Source organism: Camellia sinensis, chromosome 11 (genome assembly GCF_055761805.1).
Source record: "Camellia sinensis isolate YWXY chromosome 11, ASM5576180v1, whole genome shotgun sequence".
NCBI classification, from domain to species: domain Eukaryota; kingdom Viridiplantae; phylum Streptophyta; class Magnoliopsida; order Ericales; family Theaceae; genus Camellia; species Camellia sinensis.
Genome location: NC_138971.1, coordinates 109,177,655 through 109,185,326, shown reverse-complemented (window position 1 = coordinate 109,185,326; position 7,672 = coordinate 109,177,655). Strand labels below are relative to the sequence as shown.

Sequence of the window (7,672 nt, the reverse complement as noted above, 5' to 3'; positions counted from 1 at the left end):
ATTGTATATATTAATCAATCATTTTTTTCTCGCAATTATCTACTCAATTATCCCTAAAAAAAAAAAAATTCACAAATCATCACAAACATATAAAATAGTCAAAAAATAAAAAATTACGGAATTAACATATATCTCATTGTAAGATTTTTTTATTTAATAAAATTAATTAAAAAAATAAAATTTATAACTACTCTTCCATATTAGAAGAAAATTATTTGAATTATTAATTAAAATATATTTGTAACATTATTAAAAAAAATTGTTAATTAACTTAATAATTTATTAATAAAAATTATTATTTATTATGAAATTAAATTTTTTTAAAAATAAGATGTGACATAATTTTAGAAATTTTAGATATTTATAATTTGTATAATAGATGAGATCAATAATAATTTCATAACATATGTTAATACATTAATTAATAAATTAATTGGTGTGTATAACACCATTATTTTAAAAAACTACTTATAAAAATTTATATTTAAAATAAATTTAAAAAATCAATGGTGCTAGGGACCCCAGTGGGGGCACCCCCAGCACCCCCAGTAGCCAAAAATATTTTTTTTTTCTTTTCTCTCCAATCACGCGATGCCACGTGGCACTGGGGGGGGTCATTGGGGGTCACTGGAAGTGGGGGTCTCAAGCTTTATTCTTAAAAAATATATTTATAATTTACCTAAAATAAACCATTCCTACACTGTTTGCTGAGAGCAAAATCGTCGTCGGTTGACCTCAAAACTCAACACCCTAGAAGTTCTAATGCTGTCCTAGCACATAAAATCTCTCTCTCTCTTCCTCTCCGTAGTCTCTGCATTTTTTCAATTTCAAAAGCCCTAATATATATATATATATATATATATTTATATATATGTATGTATCTACATACATACAAAGAAAAGAAAAGTGAGACTCTGAGAGAGAGAGAGAGAGAGAGAGAGAGAGAGAGAGAGAGAGAGAGAGAGAGAGAGAGAGAGAGAGAGAGAGAGAGAGAGAGAGAGAGAGAGAGAGAGAGAGAGAGAGATTAATCTTCATTTGAAAGGGTATGCCCTGTGAGACCATGGTTCCTCAGTCATCAGGTAATATTTCTACTTAATTGTTAAGGTTCTCTGTATACTTTCTTTCATGGAATTTTTTTTCGTCTAACCTCATGTCCACTATTTGATCATTAAAGTTCTTATATTCTCACATTCAGGCTATTTAATTGTATTAGCTTTTCTTATTGAACAAATGACATTGGAAGAGCTCACGTGCTAAACAAACAACTCTAAGGCAGTGTTTGCTTAGAAAATTTGATGTGCCAAATAAAAAGAAAAGGAAAACAGAAAGAAAATGATGAGAATTGATAGGATTTTAAGTTATATTTAGGTTTCATTTGTTTGGAAAGAACAAACGATAGAAAATAAAAATGATAAAAAGTGAATTGATAAAAGGAAAAAGAAATGAATAGATGAAAAATTTTATATACAAATTATTCGAGAAAAAAATATAATTATTACATAATAGAGAGTTGTGGGGAAGAAATATAAGTAAAAAGGAAACAAAATAAATTTGTGAGAAAAAATAAATTTTCATATATATTTTGCAAGAAATTGTTAGCCTAATTAACAAACTAGTTTTCATTACTTTGTAGGACTCTATCTAAGCAAACACATAAATTATTATTATTATTTTTCTTTCACTTTTCTGTATGCGATTGCATTCACTTTCTTTTTTCATGTGTTTTCTATTATAATTAAATAAAATGTGAAATTACATTTGTTCTTAAATCTTCTAATCAAATGCAACTTAAATGTTTCTATATTTCTTTCATTTGCAATAAAATAGGTTTACACACTGCAAGTTTAATGGCATGAGTGGAGTCAGAAAAAAATATCTTCGGTATGTATTTTACTTATTCAATTAAATGTTATTTTTTGTAGGTTGTGAAACTTTGTTTAGTGTTGTATATTAAGGGTTGTTTTGGGAAGTTAGTAAAAAGTTGACTTTTAACTTTTTACCAAGTTTTTTGACTTTTTTGAAAGTGATTTAGAAAGTTGGTAAAAAGTTGGCTTTTTACTTTTTAGTTTAATATTTATTTATAGTGCCAAATCAAATTAAAATAACCAAAATACTCTTACCCAACATAAGAGATTTATTTTTTAATTTTTTTTTCATAGGCCCTAATTTGTAATTTTAGGGCTGCGTTTTTGGCACTTCCCAAAGAGATTTTGTTGCGTTTTTGGCAGCCACGTTTTTGGACATTTTGTCAAAAAACGTGACTTTTTACTATGTTCCCAAAATGGCACTAAGATGTTGTTTAGGGTGTCTTAAATAAGTGCACTTTTTGACTTTTTGATGTAAAAAGTTAAGAAAAAAAAATGATTGTTTGGGATAACTTTTTATCTTTTTATGAAAAAAATGTGTAATATAATATTATTACAAATACTAAAATGACTCTTTTACCCTTCCAAACTGACACAGTAGTAGGAAGACGTGTTACGGCTTGTTGGGTAGCATGCCTGTGAATAAGTGGCTCCCATTGGTCTATGTAATTGGACAATGGAAACACTGCGGAACGGTAATATTTGTTGTTTATCATTATTTTTGATTTTTTTATTCATTTCCTAATGGAAAACATTGTGCAACGGTCATGCTTGTTGGACATTATTATTATATTTTTATTCTTTTCTTTCTAACATTATTTTTTTTATTCTTTTCCTTTTTTATTCATTATTTTTTATTCTTCTCCTTCTAACATTTTTTTTATTCTTTTCCTTTTTTTCGTTATTGTTTTCGTTTTAACATTATTTTTTTTATTCTTTTCGTTTTCCTTTATTTTTTTTTATATTTTTATTCTTTCCCATTTTTATTAACTGGTCATGCACAGTACTATTATAAGTTGTTGAACATATATATATTTTTTATTCTTTTCCTTTTTTTTTGAACAATGTTTTTGTGGACATATGTAACATAAAAATGGATAAAAAAGTATCTAAAGTTCTTGCTGAAAAGTATTAAAAATTCACACAAGCAAAACAAATTTATTGCGTTATTTTTGTGTTATGAGTTTTTTCAAATTTCTTCGACACAGATTTTTATTTATAGAAGGATTGGACATACTTCCTGTATAAATAAAATTCGTTCACAGTGTATTTTACCGAAGACATCAAAATATTAAAACCAAATATTTTTATAAATATATGATAATATAAATTTGAATCTCAGTTACACACATAATAAATTTAACCAACATTATTGTTTCAAATATTCGTGCTCAGTTGCCTTCTGAGTTGGTACGTAATGTTCGCTCTTACAGCAGCCATTGTGGGGTCGGAGTCCCCTTCCTCAATCACATCGGTAACCCGTGTGTATTCATCGTGGTCGGGCATTTTTGGGGCCACGTATTCGATGCTGTTTGGGATAGCCAGCGTGACCTCATCAATTTGACTGTGTCGGCGTATGAAGTTATGTAACGCCATCGACCCACATACAAAGGTCATCTAATTAGAGAAACTCAACTTCTGAATATTCTGCAATGCCCCCCACCTCGACTTCCAGGCACCGAATGTCCGCTCGATACAACTACGCAATGATGAATGTGCCTTATTGAACAGTTCGAACTCATTCTGTGGTGTTCGATTCCGATGGGAATTTTGGTGATACCTATACCCCTTGTACGGGGTTAGGTACCTTGTCTTGTTGTTATAGCCGTTATCCACCAAATAGTATTTTCTTGCAACGAACACATAAATGTTATTCATTGTGGCCTGTTTGGTAACCGTTTCGTTGTCAGTTTGCAGTTTATAATTACAAAACTCAAAATTACTGAATAAAACATTGTTCGAAAATAGTTTTTTGGGTTTATAAATGGTTGTCACCTTCAATAATTTGAGGAAAAAACGTAGTGTCAAAAAATCAGTTTACATTGTTTTTAAACTGACATTTCAAATTTTTAGTAACAAATTTTTTTTTTTTCAAGTAAGTTTTTTGTTTCAAATAATTTTTTTCCAAGTAATTGTTTTTCAATTAATTTTGATTTTCAAATAATGGTTTTCCAATTACATTTTTTTTTGTGAAATAATTTTACTTCCATTCAGTTTTCTTTTTTTTTTTTTCCCAAAACAATAATTTTTCTATTATTGTGTTACTAATTATTTTGTTTTCCAATTTTGTTTTCAACTACTTTTTTTGCTAATAAATTGTCTTGTCAAATACAACAATTTTGAATTACATTTCTGTTTTTAGTAAATTGTAGTTTTAAATATTTTGTTTCGAAATAATTTTTTTTTCGAATTAGTTTATTTTCAAAATTTGTTTATTTACAATTTTTTTTTTTAAAATGATATTGTGTATGTTTGCATTATCATGTGGACATGTTGGCTGTTGGCACTTGCAATTTGATGATGATGAAATGTTTACACAAATATGTTCTGTACATGCAAGCAAAATATATGGCCATTAGTGAACGAAATTATTTGAGGGAAGAAATTACATTGCAATTGCATGACTACACTGAGCATATTCTAAAGCAGCAGCACTACCAACACTTAAGAATTTTGTTTGTATTACCAGTATTGAAATGTTATTCATTGTATCAAATAAAATATATACAAAAAGTGTACACTTGAAGAAAATATGAAATCAATCCTACCGATATGTTTATAATATTGTTTATTTCCTTATTATTATGAATGACTATTCACCGATATGTTTACATTAATATTGTTTATTTCCTTATTCATTGTATCAATTAATAACTGGAAATAGTAATTTTATCAATTTTTTGTACGAAAGCAAGTATGATATCGTAATTTGTCTTATATTATTTTTAAATTATACTATGTTATTAAATGTTTAATAATTTTTACCAGGTGCGGGGTGCAATTGTGACATAGTGCAACACCCTGCTGTCATGCATGCTCCCGTCCCAACTGGCTGACACAAACGTGAAGCACAAATCGAAGTCACATACGGCTAGTATATTCTGTGTTGGCACGCCTTTCCGGCCATAGTACGAAGTGGCGTACTCTTGCGAGACACGAGCCATCACGTGCGTGTCGTCTAGTGCATCGATGAAGTCCTACGCAACGCACCATTTTTCTGAAAGTATAAATAAAAAATTCAGGGTATATGTCGGCACTGTGATATTTAAAATTTTATGGAAAGTGTCACTTTGAATGGCCGGTACCGCCGTTGCGATCGTAAATGTAGGTGGCCTTCTTGTTGCACTTGCTCAAGGGTAAGACTCCTACTATGAACCGATGTGAACGGTATCATAGCTTGCATAACTTCATGGAAATTGTGTGACAATGTCTCGTTTGAGTGTTGGAACCGTTCTTGCAAATCTTTTTAAGACATTCCCTGCAATGCACAAATGAAAATGGTTACCTTCTCTTCTAGCAGAATGCCATGCTCTCGCTGTGGCAATGTCAACCAAAAATTATGAAGTGCGTCGCATAACAACAAGAAGACTGGTTTGGACATACTGATAGCATCTTCAAACCGGCCTTGGTGCCCGTTAAATAACTCATACATCCATAAACGTCTTAAAAGTATTGATGTATTTCGAGGGACTTTGTGATAATGGTTGTAATAATATCTAACTGCACTGTTTCACGCCTCTATCAAGTTGTGATCAGTTTCGGCCACCATTTCTTGCGCAATTTCAGCGATAGCTTCTCAGGATGTAGTGCACGATGTGACTAGGACCAACGTTGTCCGCCATTTGTAAAAAATGGAATGCAAAATATGAAAAAATTGAAGGCAATACGACAGCCGCTACAAGTTTGACTTACAAGATTTTTTCACAATCTGAATAAGTGATGAGTAAAAAATGTAAACACACACCTTCGTCAAAAACTATGGAAAGTGAAAGAGTTTAAGGGAGAGGGAGTGTGAGAGAGAATCACACTCTCAACAAACAAGAATATAAACAAATGAAAAGGGAAAGAAGAGATGAGACAAGGTGGTGGTGGGGTACATTTTCTTGCATTTCATGTGTACACTTGCTTGTGAGAGTTGGGACAAGGACGAAGGCGACTATGTCTATGATTCCCTTTTTTTGGTTCACCCAAAAAATTTATTTTTGTTTAGAAAAGTCTATGTTGTGCACCCAAAAAAAAAAAATAGACACCTTGTTTTGGTATAATTTTTAAAAAACAGTGTTCAGAAAATTCTATTTTGTTCCGTTGCGTAATTTCTGTGATATCTACCTTTTGTTCATATTTTATAGTCAACTTTTTAAATTGGTAGACACACGTAACATAATTTTACAAAACCAGTAAGACAGTTTTACGGAAAAAAAAATCTGAAAAAAAAATCAACACTAATTGGGAGCAAAATTATGCTTGAAAACAAAGGGAAAAAAAAAAAAAAAACCAATTTGGAGGACTCCAGTCTTCAAAACAGTTGAAGAAGAAAAGTGTAATGGCAAGAAATAAAATTATAAACTCTGAAAAGAGGAATCAAAGCACAGTGTAGTGTGGGCAACTCCACAATGGGTTTCCTAATAAATTTTACAATTTTAACCATTTCAGTAATTAAAAAAAATAAGTACATATATATATATATAATTATCTGTAATGATCATTGAAAAAATCTAGAGGACTCCAGTTTAGCGTGGGCGATTCCAGTTTTTTCCTTGATTTTTTTTTAATCTTTAATGATCTTTTTTTCAAAATTATATAAATTTTTTGTTTCATTTTCACCTCTGTTGCAAATCTGAAAAAAAAAGATAAAAAGAAAAAAATCAAAAACAAAAATGCAGAACCAAACAGAGGAGTTCTAGTTTGGCACACTATACTTTTTTGTGAGCTAAAAATTCTGTGAAGTGGATTTAAAAAAATTAATAAATAAATATAATAATTCAAAAATCTGGAGGAATATGCACAAACTTGTTGAAAGTATTCACTGAAAAAGTATTCATTGAAAAGTAGTAAAACAGGTCGAGATTCCCATAATGAAAAGTGCAGTGCACTCGATTCTCTCAAGGCAATCTGCAACACCTACATACTTATTCTCTCTAAGGCAACTAATTAACTAGCATCTACTTTATTAACATTTGACACATCAAACCCTCCCCCAACTAGAAGATAAACTACCGATTGTCACACTTTAATATTTGCTCTATTACTATATCTATAATCTCTAGCATTTGCTTCACCTTTGCTCATATGCAACCAGCAGTCCTCCACAGCTTATTTTTAGCTTTCAATGTCCCAAAGGCTCCATTCCTTTCTCCCACACCAAAACACCATTCTTCCTGCCCTATCACCCTGAACACTCAAATTTTTATTACCATAAATCTACACACCACTTGGAAGGGAAAAACAAATCTAACAAATCTATCAAAACCTCATACCAACTTCTAATCAATTTAGGACTATCAGATGAATATGTATCTGTTTTAATAAAAGCTTTATCGTCAATACAACTACAAAAGTTGAAGTTGTAAGCACCAATTTTCTTCTGTTGGACAAACTGTGTCAACAATCACACATCCTTTCATTTTAAAAATAAAAAAAAATTCTATCTACTATTACAACAATATCAGAAAAAAGATTTCCTCTATAAATAAAAAAAATGTAGGGTAGTTCCCTGAAATAAGACATGAGAAAAAACATGTAATACATTGAGGCTGCCCACCAATACAATCTAGGCCGAGATTCCCATAATGCAAAATAGACAATTT

The 7,672-nt window shown here is 30.6% G+C and overlaps 1 long non-coding RNA gene across 2 annotated transcripts; it reads left to right on the top strand.

Annotated features, from left to right (window-relative positions):
- The first annotated feature begins 783 nt into the window (after window positions 1-783).
- LOC145802072 (uncharacterized) lies at window positions 784-3,760 on the top strand. 2 transcript variants are annotated; one of them, XR_014344312.1, is made up of 4 exons: window positions 784-1,079; window positions 1,828-1,881; window positions 2,464-2,560; window positions 3,261-3,760. It is a non-coding gene; the product is annotated as an uncharacterized LOC145802072 (long non-coding RNA). The 2 variants fall into 2 exon arrangements; XR_014344313.1 differs by lacking the exon at window positions 2,464-2,560.
- Window positions 3,761-7,672: the final 3,912 nt, after the last annotated feature.